Source organism: Cydia fagiglandana, chromosome 3 (genome assembly GCF_963556715.1).
Source record: "Cydia fagiglandana chromosome 3, ilCydFagi1.1, whole genome shotgun sequence".
Taxonomy (NCBI): Eukaryota; Metazoa; Arthropoda; class Insecta; order Lepidoptera; family Tortricidae; genus Cydia; species Cydia fagiglandana.
Genome location: NC_085934.1, coordinates 7,599,151 through 7,617,425, shown reverse-complemented (window position 1 = coordinate 7,617,425; position 18,275 = coordinate 7,599,151). Strand labels below are relative to the sequence as shown.

Genomic DNA, 18,275 nt, shown 5'->3' with positions numbered 1-18,275 from the left:
CTCATGCACATACGTAAAACTTAATAAATAGACCTCTAAATATTTTTTAATTTTTCGCAAAGTTTGAGCCAAAGTTGCGCTTTCAAGCGGGTTTCTTTGGCCATCGATTTTTCATTGAGTACAACGTAACGGTTTGCAATAAAAGCGCAAAGAAAGCTGTTTAAATTTATTACACAATACACATGTATATCAAATAAGGACATAGTAGTAAGATTCATTTGTTTTTATTACACTAAAAAAGCAAACTAATCAACACAAAGTAATAAATCTATTAAACATGGTTTTTTAATAAAAACTTTGCCAAAACAATCAGAAAAACCTTCTAAACTTATCGATCATAATCATAATCATTAGAAATAGTTAACGTGTATAACTATAATTATCATATGAAAAATTAGTTTTCCTATAGAATTATTTTACTAGGTAGGCACCTAGTTAACAGTCGACTGTAACTAATCAGTCTTAAAAATTGATAATCATTTTATAAGATATTAAACTTATGCGGCAGATGTTCTTTATCTTTGTTTTAATTAATTCCATTACAATCTAGAGAATCTGTCTTTGAAACCTGAGCCTGTGGTTCATCCAGTGCTCCAGCACAGGACGAACCACTGGCTGCTGTTCCTGGGATCGCGATTTATAACCTGCGTCAATAGTAAATTGTCTTTTTAGTTAGCAGATTGATCTCGTGCCGTTATGAGAGCTTCAGTAGATGAAGCGAGACTATATCTGCGTCGCTGTTCTCTCTGAAGGAAATGTTTTCCCATGGGTCAAAGAAACCCGAAAACGATAGCCAAAGAATACTTTGATTTTCAATAACATATACTTCTCACAATAATGTCTTAAATTCTATGATTTATATCACATTAGGATCCTAGATACATATCTGTTACGATTAATAACAATCAAACACTTAAACTTATTTGCTTTCTTTGTTTCGAGAAAAAGTTTGCACATTATAGAATCGCGTAGTTTATAGGTAACAACTTGTGACCGAAATTATGGACTGACTAATCAGCGTTGTTAACGTGAAACTGTTTCTACCCACCGCCCCATACGGTCATCTATCGATGAATAGCGCGAAATACATCGATAGGTCCTGACGTGCAGCGTGACGGGAAGTTCAATCTTTTTTTCGTTTTGGGACAAAGTAACCCCCATGAGCTAAAGTACCCCGATGTTACGGTAGTGGCAATTATGGGTATCGACTATGACGTCGGAAAAAATCACACTAGCACTAGTAGGTGTCTCTTGCTTTAAAGGAGGATGTAACAAAATATCACACTAGTTCATGGAACTATAAATAAAGAGGAAAACGATAATAGTATGGTTATCTTTATACAAAGTTCAGAAATGACTTAGGAACCTTATAAAATGAATAAAGGAATGAGTGGCATTCATCTTTAAAAAAATGATGAAACCTACGCCTACGGTTCATTAATCCGACTGCACAGCTCACTAATACGTCGCCTAGTGAAGGGATCTATCACTTGATATAAGGGTAAGCAATAACGACTATTGAGTTTTGAGGCAGGGTTAATCGAGTGACAACCCTACCGTAAACGCGAGTAATGGAGCTCAAATGCGGGTAGTTTGAAAAATGTCGTTACTCTTCCTCATTCCTCAAGAAAAAGTCACGTCAAAAACGTCAGGATAAATGCATATACATACTGATTCAATCCTGTTTTGTTAAAAATATACTCTGCTAAAACTGTAAAGTGTAGAAATCGATATAAAATAAAATCTAATGTGCAATTAGATCAGACGATGACTCACTTACTTCAATAGCAAAAATTTAATGTTTCTTGACAATGGCAACGTTTCGTTCAAACGAACTGAAACGTGACTTATTTCCCGTACAGATAACAAACTACAGAACTGTTTCTTTCAGCGGCTCTGCTCTCTTCCGTGCCTTTGTGGATCGTTTGTTTTCAAGACCTTGAGCCGACCTGTTTGCTGATTGAAAGGTAGGAAAAAGCATCAATGCAATTTATACGTAGGTACAACTCACGGTATTTTTTTTTCATATGTAGTTATAAATTCATTTGTATCTCTAACAACTTGCTTAGTTTTTATTATGTTTACGGCTAAGCCGCAGAAACAATTTATTTATACAGGGTGTAATTTTTTACGTGATACAAAATATGTTTATCTAACTCCATAAACAACTAGCAATTGAATGCTCCTACTCTCGTTGAAATCAGACAATTTTTTTTTTAATATTTTTATTTTTTTTCGTGATATTTTTTGTACTTTTAAAGGATATTATGATATCAAAACAGCTTTATAAGATATTTAAAATGTAAAGTGAACTAAATTACTTTTCAAAGTAGCATAAATCACAAAAAATGTTTAATGACTTGTGATTTACGCTACTTTGAAAAGTAATTTAGTTCACTTTACATTTTAAAGCTGTTTTAATAACATAATATCCTTTAAAAGTACAAAAAATATCACGAAAAAAAATAAAAAAAATAAAAATAAAATTGTCTGATTTCAACGAGAGTAGGAGCATTCAATTGCTAGTTGTTTATGGAGTTAGAAAAACATATTTTGTATCACGTAAAAAATTACACCCTGTATAGGTAAGTAATTAAAAATATATTAGGATAGATTGTATTTTTAAAAGAACAAGGTCGCGGGCAAACGTTAGTAACATAGTAAAATAATCAAAGAGATTAAATTCCATTGCCTGTTACGCTTGATGAATTGTTATGAATTCTCAATGAAATACCGTATGCAAAATGACGACAATAAATTATTCTTGCACAGAGCCTAATGCTAATTTGGCATCCACTCTACATAAGTATAGCGTCATTAATGTTTAAAATAATGATTTTTAAATGAGCACCTATAAATTATAAATCTTATTCCTATTGTGATAACATTAAATTTTAAAAGCAATATTATATAACATGATCGTTATTAATTTCGTTACCTACCATACCTACCATAAGTTGTCTCACAATAAAATTGAACTCGTCGTGAAAAGTTAATTTTCGGGTTAAAGATATTTATTATCCCTTCGGCCGCGTACGCAACCAGACTTTCGTAACCAGTTGCGATCGAATACTTTTTCGGTCTTGTACGTAACTGGTTGCGATCAAAAACTATTTTGTTCTTTTTCGTAACCAGTATTCTCAAAAGAAATTAACATTTCACTTAATGAGACTTAAAAACTATTTACATACATGCCATGCAATTGCGCCCGTGAGCATTGAATTTATACTTAAATTATTTACATTATTTACAAATATCACAATAACAAAATTCACACAGACAATAGTGGGTAATTATTGCACTTGTACTTGTAATTTTCATTATTATATGTAGATGTCATTGTCATGTAATAGGTACATAAAATAAAACATTAGAACTTTTACACGGCTTATGTCAGACATAGAAACAGCTGGGTGTTGCTAATTCAAAAATAATTCCAGTCAAGGACGGTTGAATATTGGCGCCAACGACAATCAAAAAGGCGCCATTGAGTAGGTAAAGTGGCTACAGGTGTAAATCTTCGGATATCGTGTCCTGAATAAATGATAACGTGTTGTATTATGCCTGCTAATTAGCGCGCCTGCGGTCTATTTAAATTGCTTTGAGTGAAATATATGTAGATGGCGTCATTCGCGAAGTATAAAATATATCTGTGACCACTAGACACTAGACGAGAATTACAATTAGATACTCGTAGGAAGGTTAAGTTCGTGTATATTGTAATTTTAAAGAACTAAGTTAATGCCATAGCGAAAAATGGAATAGGTATATTGAGAAATGTAGAATTGAAAATACAAAATAGGTATTGAACTAAACTGTAGATTGTGCTTTTTAACAATGTTAATATAACAAAATTATTATTATATTATAATGACCAATAAACGAATATAACGACAAACGACATTTTTTATTATGGCTTTATTACTTATTTATGTATATTGAATTAAGAAGGTACAAATGACTCATCAAAACATTGCGGACTCCTGATTTATCACATAATAATTACCTACCTACATCGATTAGTAGATAGACGTCGTTTTATTATTCGATTGGTGTTCATGTTCAATGTGATCAAAGGTGCTATTAATTTATTATAAGCGATGACGAGTCATCCGTGAGCCCTAGTCCACGAATGCGACAAAGAAAGACATTCGAACTGTAAAAATTTGTTGTTGATTAGCTAATGATGCATTCCTTAATAATCGCAGCCTACCTAAGTATCTCGCTCGAAACAATATTTAAGTAAGAGTAGGAGAGCGATGTCAAAATGAAAATAAATGGACATAAATTAGTATGTTCGAATTGGTTTCCTGGGGTCGACAGGCTGTCAGTATTACCTACCAATGCGAGCGAGTAAATTTCATAAGTGATTCAAACCCTAAATATGTACTTTGACGACATATTTGTTGAGTACCGTGAGTAGTATTAAGAATGTCGAACTTTTTATAATGCCCAATGGGGAATTAGTAGATTCGAGTCCTTGATTAAGGAAGATTTTTTTTTTTAAATTTCTTGAAAAAGTGTTTTTACATACAGAGGTATCGTTAAAAAAATTCAAGAAACGTTACCTTTAAGTACATACAATTTAAGGATTAGATACTTAAATAGAAAATGCTCCAAATATTCTCGTTCACGAATACTGAAGCAGTTCCATAAGACTTTTTAAATTGTTTTAATTTAGAGTCTTAAAGCTGGAGTTCCTCTGTGTAACTTACCTAACAGAGAGCGCTGTTATGGTTTGTCCGAGCTTCAGTCTCGCCTAAATACCTACTCGGCAATGAATTACCGTGAATTGAACACAAGGCTCTCATCTCAACAAACAACTAATAACCTTATTTACGATTACGACTCCATTGATTGCTTCATTGTGTCCTAATATTCAAGATGTCTAGATATGAGGTAAGCCAATTTTAGTTTTTTTTTCGAATCTCAATTCTTAGATAGCTACCTGTCCAGTGGCGGATTGGCGGTCTTTGCCACCCTAGGCGCCAGGCCCTGTAGTAAGTACTAGCCGCCCCTTTATCAGGACCCACCATATAGACTGCCGCCCCTAATGTCTGGTCGCCCTAGGCCCGGGTCTACTGGGCCTTAAGGAAATCCGCCACTGTACCTGCCTGTGTTCGGGGGTAGGTAGCCCTAAAAGCTGGAGGTTTGGAGCAAATACTATCATCTTTCTCACAATTTCTTGATAATCCTATTGATCAAATTTAGTGTGGTTCCCAGAAATACAAAAAGGTAAAAGGTAACCAGTAGCAAGATTTAAGAAAAAGCAGTTGCATTGGATTAATGTCAAGATACCAGATTTCGCTAAGAATTAACTACATACCTACTTAAAAATTATAGTCAGGTGACACAAAAAAACCGACCATCTAGTGCGCGTAATGTACTATCTACCTATTTAGTAGGCTAATAATATGTAGGTACATACTTATATCTGAAATCAAGAACCACTAAAATGCAAGTTACCAATATGACACAAAAACAGTTGTTGTCTACATAATATGAAAGTACCTACCAATTTATTTTTAGTGCTGACACTAAAAATAAAATGAACATTAAATTAGCGCAATTTATGTCAATAAAGAGATGGCTCGTTTAATTGGTCAAATATGGTACCCTCACCTGCCATATTTGACCAATTAAGCGAGCCATCTCTTATTGTATTAATATTCCTTGCTCATCCTTTACCTATTTGACAGCCTACTTATGGATTCCACTAAGCCATAACAACAGGAGCCTCACGATTACAACTGTATGTTTGAATACCTGTGTGTAGGGTTCTAGTAATAAGTAGGACTGTTAAAATTACCTGAGTTTTTTTCGCGACTTTATCGATTTTAAACCCGGTTTTTAGAGAACTAGCTTGAAGTTTACTGGTGCTATAGGCGATTAAAGGATGACTCACGCTAGACCGGGCCGGGCCCGAGCCGAGGCGTCCGACATGTCATTTTCCATAGAAAACGAAGCGTCGGAAGCTCCGGCCCGGTCTCGGCCCGGTCTATAGTCTAACGTGAGTCATCCTTAGCTAGATGCTACATTTTAAGTTCTTAAGCATAAAAGTAATTATAAAATGTAAGTATTTTAATTAAACACATTAATAGATACAGTCAAAAATAAATACGGGCAGTACAGACATAGAGCAATAGATAGATACCTATATTTAGTTACTATATCTATGCCCTACGGATATAACGGAATCAGGAAACTCATAGGTATTCCGTCTACCTACAGCGAGCTACCAAAGTACATAGGTACCAACTTAATGAATTAATTCCTTTCATTATATAGGCATGCACTTTTGCAGCCGTGTGTTGGTAGAGTCCAGTACCTGCAATAATATGTTACACAACGAAGGCCGCAAAAATATCTGACCCGATCTTATTTGTAGAGCCATAAGAGCGTGTCACATATTTTTGTGGCGTTCAAAGAGTAACATATTATTGCAGGTGACTGTACATCACCATCAAATAAATAAACCCCTTCGCCTCCTTAAATTCCAACACCTTTTATCCTAAATGGAATAAAAGTAAAACTACGAGTAACTAGTTCAAATAAAACTTTATCAATTCGATTTGAACGAGGCAGAAGAAAAAAAGTAAATTACCGTTGAACGTTTGGTCGATAATTTCGAGAGGCCATGGGAATGGTTCCCGTTACTTGCCTCTTATCTGCAGTTACTTAAGTATTGAGTACTTAACACCGGCGGTCAACAATATCGTATTACTAAGTGTTTACTGAACAAAATTGTAAATTGTTGAGTTCAATCGAAATCCACACCTTGATTGTAAAATTTGTAAACAAATTACGGGAAAAGAAAAATAAGAATAGTGTTATACAGTCTGTTAGTGGCCAATCCTAAGAATAGGAAATAAAACACTAATTTACATATAACTGTTGTAGGTAACGATTAATTTATCGTCTCAATGAGTACGTATTACAACTAATTTACATAACATAAATCCGATAAAATCGGAAATTCATTATTTGACGGTAAAGAATATCGACTAAAACTAGTCAGGCGGCCTCCACGGCTTGCTTAATGTTTACCTTATTACTTATTGCTACCAACGCGCACAGAAATAAAAACACACACCCACAAAATAAAGCTGCCAAGTTAGGCGAGTCTATTTATCAATGGGATGTATAGCTTCAAAAGGTCTTTTAGAAATGGTCGTAGAACAAATGCAGCGTGAGCGCTGGCGTATCACTCCAATCGCGCTGAGTCTCTGTTTATGAGAAGGCTTGGGGAAACCATTGTAAGTTCTTTCACTAAGATGTTACGGATCTCAGGGTCATATTCTACTGGTTTCCTCAAGTTCTTGACTCACTTGCGTTCGCGCGAGTAAAGGGAATACATCGCCTGAACACCCATGAATGTGTTTGTACCCGTAGCTAGTTCTTCCTTATTAAATGAAGCGAGCGCCCACAACAAAGACCTCAATATCTAATACTTCTGAGTAATTTGTATCCGGGACCAATAATTCCTGCACATAATTTACAAATTCTAGTTCGTTTTCGGTCTCTAATTTTAGAGTAGTTAAACAATGAGTCAATGATGCACACGGCCGATTTGGGCTAACTCCGGTCGTTTGCCTGTGAGTGAAGCGCCATCATGTGGTCCTTTGTTTGCACTATTTAGACTGTAGACGCGTGTTTCCGCTGGTGCATTAATACCTACAAAAATCAGACACGGTCAAGGGAACGTGCGTGCTGTTTCCGATATCAACAAATGGAAATCATTCTACCAAAATTTTATTGAGGATTGATCACAATAAAAACATATTTATGTACGCAGTTGCGACGTTGACAATGAAATGATATATACTAGTAACTACAAGTTTAAAACATCAGTTACTGTATTTAGAGAACTTGAGAGCTCTTAACGGATCTCAACTCAGTGTTTCTTACATTTCACAATAGTTCATTTCACAAACAAATCTGTTGAGCATAGTCATGCCCTCTGCAGTCTCAATATTGTAAAGATTCTTGGAAACGTCTTGACAATCATTGAATGTTACATAACAAGCTACACCTCTTTCAAGTTCAGTCGGAAGTGTTTTTGCCGCGGTTCATAGTATTCGGTTTAATTTCTCACGTGATCACTTCCTTTAGACGGGGAATGCATGACGGCGACGGGGCGGTGACGCAGAGCGAAAGAAAATAAATAAAATGCCTCGAAGTTGGGCAACGATTTAGCGGATCTTTAACAGGATACTAAAATGCTAGCCTGGTTTCCAAAGCTCTAAGTTTTCATGCTATTGTTGTATGCATTGGACACTTATTTTTGTAAATCCCGAGTTCAAGACCCATTTTAATGAGCACGTTAGGTACGTTGCTAATTAAGTCAGATAGGTACAGAGATTTAATTATTTCGATACATTTTCCATGAAAATGCAATTTACGTCGGTGATTTGTTAATTACTACTTGTTAATGTATCGACTTTAAGTGCATATTTACATCCCATATGTAACTACAATTTAAAATCATCACACATTATTCTTATATGTGTATTATGAGGTGTTCAAATTAATAAGACTAATATAGGTGTTCCTTTTAGTGATGTTTGGCAGTAACCTGAATCTTATCTAACTATTCCGAGAGCCGCTCAGGGGATCAAAATATGTTGTTTTTATAGTGCTTCAATGTTTGAACTAGAAATTCCACGGCGATAAGTTGCGACGCGCGGTTAATTTATATCGAACAGTGTAAGTGTCCGCTCCAAATTTTAATTAGTGTCGTACATTACATATTGGTGTTGTTCTTAGTTGTTGACAGGATATTTCTAATACATAAACTAATTATAGGCATGACTAAGCAAGTATGTACTCAATAAGACCAGTGCGGCAAGAAGGCAAAGTTGTAATTGGTCGCTACTTTATAAGGTATAACTGGAGCACCGTACTGAGAGGAGACACTGATAGGTATCAATAGTTACTACTACCTTTGAATACTTATATTGACATTGTACATTGACGTTTAAATATTTACCTGGTTTTATTTGACTTTAGCTGGTATAGAATGCCTATTCTTTGTTGTGTTTAGTGCAATGTAGCAGTCAATCCTGGTAATCCTAACTTTGTGTACTGATAACCTTGTATGGCCTTTATTAATATTCATTAATTACTTGTAATTAGTGGAAAGGTCAAAAGAGACATAATTTGCGAGTAATTTATTAATATAAATGTGGTATAACATGTTGGAAATGTTGTCCGCTTCAGCTTAGTTGACTTGGCGCACTAAAAAAATTGTTTTGATTTTTTATCACAAGCAAACAGTCTGCACTGAGGTTAGTGCCGTGTTTATAATTCAGCGTTATCAAGATATAGCTGATTGAGGTTATCGGAATACCGGAGGATAACGAATTCAAAACACAGCAGCAAATAACCTCTGGGAATACCGATAGTCTGAGTCAATGGAAGTGTTAAAAATGTCATGTAGATAGATACAGATTTATATTCATAAAATTGCTAGCGGAAAATACCGTCCGACCATGCGAGATTAAAGGAAATGTGCTCATTCCATGCCTCCGGAAATGCCTATTTGATTATTTGAGGAATTGCATCCCATCCCTTGTGCCACCTGGTTGTATTTTCCCATGGATTATGAGATTGTAGGTACAGTCGACGTCAAATATATGTTTACATTTTTCACCTTATTACAAAGGGGTAAGGTGCAAAAGTGTATACATATCTTTGATTTTGTCTGTACGAGTAAGGTAAGTTTTTTTGATATTGGTGAGCAATAAAGAACATTTGTATTGTACTTAAGATGAGAATGAAAAGTCTCGTGATGTTTTCGTGTCCCGTGAAGCTTCGACTTACCTACTGTCGTCTCGTACTGTCGTCGTCGTGTGACTTCGATTTCCAGACGATTCGATTTTTATTGAATCGAAAATGAAAAGTCATTCACTGTGATAATTAAACTGTCGCGAGCTAGTCGGTAAAGCAGCTGAATCATCCATGCAATATCCGTTTGCCTTAATAACGCCTCCAATTTGCAAACTTTGTAAATACCTTGTAGAATTTAATTCGTCTTACATAGGTATATTTTATTCTACGATTCAGTATTTATTTCTTACACCGCGACTAAGTAAATATTGATAAGTTGTGATAAGTGATAAGGATCGGAGTCCCATTGCACCATAATAAGTATATACATTAAATATGTACCTACCTACATACTTCTATACATGGGTACATGTAATGAAACAGTATAATATGATTTCGTTGTGTCCAACCATATCCCGAGATGCGCATAACGTGTGTCTTATTTTATAACCTTTTATACCCCAAAATTGCAAAAAATAAATCAGCTGTTCCATAGACAACATCGAGATGTAATTCACTGAAATCTATGAAACAGCTGATTCTTTTTTTGCTATTTCGGGATTGGCTTACAAGTACAGTACAGTTACCGTTGTAGTTTGACTTACATGCTACACAATCACCTTTTATGAGTTTTTCTTATATATTTAGAGTATGGCTGGACATAAGAAAATCACCCTAAGTTGTCTATATCCCATATGTATTAAGGAAGTTTGTTGGAAGGAAAAGGTGGATAGACTATGTGAGAGATGATATGAAATGAACGCATGTGAATGATGAATTGACGGGCGACAGAGAGGTGTGGAAGAGAAAGACATGCTGCGCCGACCCCAAGTGAATGGGACAAGGGCAAGAGAATGATGATTAAGGAAGTTTGTTGTATACGTATAATAATATTTATTTAGTTGTTTTGGAGGTAAGTATTCGCTTCAAGAAGATTAATGAAACGTACCTAATAAAAGTGATCATTAGTTGTCATCAGCCCATCGTTTAATTGGCTGTTATAATAGTTCAATTAAGTAGTGATATTGTTTGTTATCTACGCTTTCACGGCTCCACGGTTAGTTCAGATTAAGATTTACTAGCATTTTTATAGCGTGACTCGTTTAAACTTTAGAAAATTCTAAGTACCTGAAATTCGGTCTTATCGTGACAGTTTAAAATTTTAAATTTTTTAGTTAGATTTATTTTATCTATCGCTGGAATGCCTGGAATATGCAAAAATGATCGAGAGACAGCTTTCTGTTTAGTCAGGTTTATTTCCCATGTAACCATGTAACCTTTAGGTATAAGTAGATAAAAAATATTTCCTGGCAGTTATTTTAGCGGAAGCACTTACAAAATACAATTTTCTCGGGGCCAGGGACCCTTCATTTTCTTCTCCGGTCGCAGCCGAAAGGAAATTATGTTGAACTTAAATGAAATCACGCGACAAAATGCATTTAGGTAACGACTGCAGACGCTTCATAGAAAATGCTTCTAAAAGAAATGCAATATTTTGAGAAGTAAATCGATATCAAAAACGGTTTAGAAGTTTTAGAAGTAAGTACGAATAAAACTTTTCTAGGAACGACGATATAAAGTGATAAAGCTTTCTCGTATTCAAGCGAAATATGTAGGTAGGTACATATTCATCCGTACACCGTGTAATATTGGTGTGAAAGTAAGCAAAGATTTGTTTGATAGTTGACAAATTACACGCAAGATAGCGCTGTTACGTGGATGTTAACTGTAAAGTTTCAATGTACTTAAGTACATACGTACACATTCAACCTTATAACGGGCATAAAAAATAAAATTAAAAAAAAATAAAAATAAAATTAAAATAAAGGGCATATTTAGATATCGTATTTACGGGAGAAATGACCATGGTGGTCACCAATTATATATGAGTTTGAGTCCTAGACTTTCTGATCCCCACCTGATCATATTTAATTGTTTGTCCTAAACTAGTTAATTTGCCTACCTTATTCTAGTTACTATGTTAATTGCCCACCTCCGTCAGATTTGAGGTCAATGGTACATATAATTACATCAACTGACCAGATCTTATTTAAATAGTTACGTTTAAAAATAATCTAATTTTATATACCCATTAACAAAATTGTTTTTTATACACATTGACTTTATTTTAAAGTAAAAAAACCTTTCGTTATAATTATACCGCATCTATGAATAGATACATTTCAATTCAACATAGCCATAGTCGATACGAATAGGTACCAGGTAATATGTTTGCAAGGCTTTATTTAGAGCTTACGTAATGTTTGGTGGATGACCTACGCCGCTGTTTACTAAGTGACTATAGCTACATATATTGTATCGCATTAATGTGAGGATTTTACATACGAGACCCATACCGCCATACAATACAGTCACGACGTCGCTTATTAATGTTAATCTATTCAATTAAGAAACGATACCAGATTTTTAATTTCATTATATGTATATAACTAGGTACTACACTTTTTAGTCCGGTTACGTCTACGTTATTAAAATTGATCAGGTATGCTAAAATTTGGCTTGAAAGAGTCAGTAGGTATACTAGGTATACAAGCAAAAACTTTAGAAAAATATTTTACGGGGTGCTATCGGGGTGATAGAACAGGACTGGTGTAAGATAGAATGATTCTGATAGCATAGAGATGCCTTTTCTCCAGTGAAAACTACTATTAAGTATGGTGCTCAAAATTAATCTAAGTTTTGAAATGATTCCACATTCCACCAAAGCAAGAGCGTTTATTATATTATGTACAAATGCAAAAGGTCCTAAATGATTATCAGATACCTTTATTGTTTAGTACCTTTTAGCTTTAGTTGGTCAGAATAAAGGTTTGCCGACCTGCGCCGGCGCTGCAGAATGCCTGGAATGCTCCTTGCGGTTCTCGGAATAATGTCCGCCCATTCCTGCCCTTAGGAGCCGCATTTTGCACCATTAGCCTGTTCCTGCGCGTGATTCGATATTTTAGTCCAGCTATTTCCGTTCGATTACCACTTAGCACACCTGCTTTCAATACAGTTTTCTTATACAGCTAATGCGAACTTGCGAATGTCTTTGGCTTCTGATTGATACAATTACTTTTAATTTGCTTCGTTTATCCGATCTCCAAATTGCGAGCAAAGTTATATAGGCAAAGACGTTTTTTCCGAAGGGATCTCATCTGGACTAAATGCCATTTACGTTGTAGTCTTGAAGAATTACGCTTATTTTAATATAATTGCGTTTTTTGTCCGACATGGCTGCTTGGCTACGCTACGGCAAATGAAGCGAGTTTTTGCAGGGCATCATTTTGCGATGGGCTCTGTATCCATGGTTTTTGCTTGGCAACAGCCGAGGCACCTAATTGCGCCGATTGATTGTGTCTTGTGATCCGTCGACAGATTACTACGAGCACAGGAGTCTAAATACTATGACGTAACATTCTTATTGCGACCACAATCGCACAATGTCATTTCAATTATATAGGTCAATCAAGCATAGAAAACTGGGGATTAAATTACCTACCAAACAGAATGGATAAGAAATACCATGCTTTTTAATTACCATTCCGAAGTTTCACCGTAAATCTGACAGAAACTAATCTTTTAGGAAATTTTACTTAAGATCCTAATTCCTTTTAAGCCAGGATTAGCAAAAAGCATTAGAATGGATCAGATCTCGTAGATATGGTTGGGTAGAATGAAGTGCTTAAGTGTTTGATATTATCGGGGGAGTTCGATGGCCAGATGTTAATGTATGTTATCGTCTTGAGCCAAAATGGCATACGTTATTATGAAATTCGTATAGAGATACAACTTTTTGGCTCGGAGCAGCGGTATAGGGGCACATGGTAAATGCAAACGGGAATGGTTTAGCAGAACGAGCTATAGAATAACCGAGATTAATGCTAGAGCGAGACGGATACATGAATGGAATCAATTCAATAGAGGAACGAATGATTTACGAGTAGTTATTGAGGCTAGGCTAGATTGCAGGCGTTTAAAAATAGATTTATACGCAAGGTAGCAACGGTTTCAGCAAAATATGTTAGATGTTATATATTTTTCACGGATAGGTCCTTAACTATACTTTGTATCTTTAGGTACTTAAGTAAGCAAATAATTTGTACATTTTCGGGTAGATAACATTTATTGATTAACCAACCAAATACATAACCGCTTGGATCAGTCACTGAACGACCTGACTTTATCCCACATTATTTGATCATGTAATGTTTTCATCTACCCTCATTTGGCTTAACAAGCCATTTGAGGGTAGATTTTGTGTACTCTTTTTTAAATAGCTAAAGAGACAGACTATATAGTAGTAGACGACTTATGCTTGGCTAATATGGTGAATGGTGATCCACTCATAAGAAACTTTATGTCACTGAAAAACATTTTTTTAACCAACTGCGTTAAATAATGATTAAACGCAAAATAGTAAAGAAGGAAATGCCATTTCACGAGCATCAGTCTGTACCCACCTTGGGTAAAATAAACAAAAGAGGACTGTTGAAAAAATCGGATCTCGGAACAATACAGACTTCTGACAAATACTTTGCGTTACAATCGTCCGTTTATTTCACAATGATTCTTGGGACAAGGAAAGACAGAGCGACATTTACGTTGATTTATGGTTATATTCTAACAAGAACAAAGACCAATTTAGAGTCAAGATCTTCAAAGAAGCTAAGCTACCTAATAGAGCGTGCAGTATGTTTAAGGTTACGTGTATTTTGTGCTTTTCCGGACTGCATAAATAGGGTCCCAAATTCTTTAGGCTCTGTTGAGTGACAACGAAATTTAAATGGGATCTTTGGAGGAAGCTTCGCTCCATCAATCATCAAATTAAGGCTTTGAAAATGGTCAGTGAGGTGTAGACGGCGGTGGGCCTTGACAGCCGACCGTCACTTCCACGACCGCCAGAAGGCCGCATCTTCTTTACACCTACACGCAACACTACACCTTATGTCGTCACCATACAAATCAAAGTAACACTTACGCAATTTTAATTTTAAATTCTATCGTCATGAGAACAGATATTTGAGAAGCTTTGAATGCCGCTCTCTTGAATTTCGCTCGGGAAGACATTTTGTAGGTTAACATTCTTAAGTTACTGCGACAGAGTGATTGAAATGGAAAATTTACGAATGCGCTTATAAACATGTGATCATGTGATGGAGCGTTTGGAAGCGCACACACACTGCACACAGATAAGACCGATGGTACCTGCATTTATTTACCTAGGTATACGTATGTTACGCAATCATAGCCTATGTAAATGTCTTTGTACCGTGTTTGTCATTGGATAGGCATAGGATTGTACAATGTAGAGTCGGATAACACAAGTAACTTTGCGCTATGGCTCTACGTACTGGTAAAGGTAGTTATTATTTGTCGTTTATGAGTCATTTTACTCTTCGTTATAGGTATAAGGTATGCTTCTAGTTCTAGGTATAACGGTGCTTTTGAATCGTCGCAATTTCGTTACGTGATTTACCTCTTAGCATTCCTTCTAAATGATTTAAGATACCTACCTAGTAAGAGGTACATAAAACATTGATCATGTGATGATCTTAAGTACGCGCAATTAAATATCGTTAATTTAATGCTTCTTATAAATAAACTATTGATTAGTTTTTAATTAGTATTTATAGTTTTCAAGGAATCAGAATGTAAAATAATAATCAAACGAATCGTGGTAGAAGTAGGTAATAAAACATTGCTTAAAGACGTGACCAGCGATTAAGGCTTATTGCTGAGGTATATGTTGCAAGAAGGCGACAAACATTATTTCAACAGATAAGGCACTTCGAAGAAAACGCTCTCAATCCCAAAACAATACGTTTAAAACACAAAGACACTGACCATCAGTGACCACGAATATTTATAAGCACTCAACACAAACAAAGAGCACAAAGTCACATTTACACTTCACTAACTCTGTCGTTATTTACCAAAAATGTCACATTCTGTATACTTATAATGTATAGAGTTATAGGTGCGCGGGCGCTGGCGAAGGCAGCGCCGCGTTGCGTCGGCTCAGAGCCTCCGACTTAAGTACTTACATACCTATATGCACGCACCGCCCTCGGTAAATTCTTTGCATAAATATACGTGAAAGCTTCACCTCACGAAACGGTTCAATCGCACTTTTTTAAATCCACGAAAATAATACAAACTTACCTTAACACTGCGCAGTAATGATGTTTTAGCACGATCGATGGCACAACAAGCGAAAAGTAGACACAGTCACGTTTGTGGATACGAGAGTAATGGCGCCGGGCCGTTCCGTCTCGTCGAATGCTACTCACAGACTCGGAAGGCTAAAGCCTTGTTTGTTCGGTGACGCGAACCCCAACAACTCCGTCCCTTTCTTGGCTGCACCCGCGCCGCCCACGCTGAAAGAGCGAGACATGTTTCTGACAGTGTCGCGGTTACCTGTGGTAGAGCGCAGCAACCTACATCATCGGTACGGTGCCTCAAACAAAGTCTCGTGTTTGCTGTTCGTCTCCAAAATGCTGCAAAACGCCGTCATCTCGTATACAATGATAAAAAGCATAGGGAAATGCCTATTTAGAATGAGGTTACAAAGGAAATGATTTAGCAAAGGTTGGTAGAGATGACTCAATTAAATGGAAAATACCTGAGAGACACAAAATACAAAGGAAAATGCTTGAATTATTACTGAACAAATACAGTTGTAAAATGGCTAATTGGCATCAATCATTTGACGATATAATAAATATTATGGAAGTTTCTTGTAGTGTGGATAACATGTTATAACAAAAGTTATAATCATTAACATCAAACTTATAAAAACTTTAGACCTACTAAATAATAAGCTTATTATCTTTTTATTTCTGTAGTTTTTAACATTTTATTTTATAGATATCTAGAAATAATTTGTATTAATTACGATAAGTATGTAAAATCATAGTAAACTATTTTAAACTCTTATAATGTACTATCACTAACGACAGATGTCGCTGTATTACAACGCCATCTACTGGAAAATATGAAAGCAACTAGCTTTACCAACCGCTCTACTTGGTAGAGCTAAAATGATTCACGAGGGCGCGAAACAGTACGTTGTCGTGTTTTAGTAATGCGGTGTACTTCTAACAGAGGGAGACGCTACTGTATTTTCAGTGAAAACTTTTAAACGACTAAATATGCCAAGGCCAATAAAAAAATAAAAAAGTTGACTAATTTTAGACACTAACCGCTCTACATAATTTGTCGCAAATGTATGAAACTGAAAAAAAATGAAGCGTGATCTGATAAAACAAAATGTATGATGAAGTAAATAGTACTGGTATCAATAACATGTAACTTGGTCGCCCTACACTGCAACTCTGTAATAAGTATGTACATCGTTTTTTGCTCCCCATAATCCCCATACGTATGGTTGGTATATTGGTCTAAACCGGATGCCTTTGCTATATTTAACAAATTGTTTTTGTTGCATTTATTGTAGGTAGGTACCGACTTAGTACAATAATAACAATATAAAAAAGTTTGGTTTATGTTACTACGTTGATATAGTTATTAATTGACTCAAAAAGCTAATTTCCGATTTCACTCTACAACGTATCTGCAAACCCAATATACAGGGTGATTCATGAGACGTGAGCAGGACTAATCCTGCCCACTCAGTAACTGATAAATAATCTATCACCGTCGTATTTAGGTGAAACAACCACACTTTTTCCTATTTTTTAACTTTTTGGCAAGGGAAAATTTAATTCTCTACAATCATGGTCACCCTACAAGACCTAATTAATAAACATAAAACCTCTTTAACCTCTTTAACCGTAATGACAGCATTATGATTACGAAGAAAATAAACTGTCAAACTTGAGTGAGATACGAGTTTTCAAAAGTAACCAGTTCGTGATGACATTCAATTTGACACAGAATATCGGTAGTTTAGTATTCTAACTGTAGGGTGACCATGCATGTCGTAAATAAATTAATAACTTTTTTTTTCGACACGACTAGAAAATTAAAGTTAACCTCACTAATACTGATACGAAAGAGTTGCTTATAATTTACGAAATGCGCAGTGTTAGTCCTGCTCACGTCTCCTGAATCACCCTGTATTGGACATAATTTTGTTTAACGTCATTTATAATCGCGTCGTTACGTCTGTTATCTTTAACACGGCTGTCATGTAGTCATGTCAATCTGTCAATTCGATATTGCAATGTGGTAGCGGTAATTGTCGTAATTGAATAGCGACCAGTTTTGACCAACAATTTGCATGATGAATGCCGATTGAATTTATTTAGTGATAAGCAAGAATTAAGTAAATATTCTGTCTGTAAATTTAATTGAATATAACTATGGATAATACATAGTTATAATATAATAGTAATAGTATTGGCAAAAATCGAGTTCTTCCTTTGGATAGCAGGTAACCGATAAAAGAACGGGTAGTGCGATCACATTGAAAAATATATATT

At 35.5% G+C, this 18,275-nt stretch overlaps 1 protein-coding gene across 1 annotated transcript in view; it reads right to left on the bottom strand.

Annotated features, from left to right (window-relative positions):
- LOC134679977 (leucine-rich repeat-containing protein 15) overlaps positions 1-16,133 on the bottom strand; it is a 43,051-nt gene extending 26,918 nt beyond the window's left edge. Inside the window, exon 1 of the mRNA XM_063538939.1 lies at positions 15,994-16,133. The gene's annotated coding sequence lies outside the window, so the exon portion shown is untranslated. The remainder of the gene's footprint in view (positions 1-15,993) is intronic.
- Positions 16,134-18,275: the final 2,142 nt, after the last annotated feature.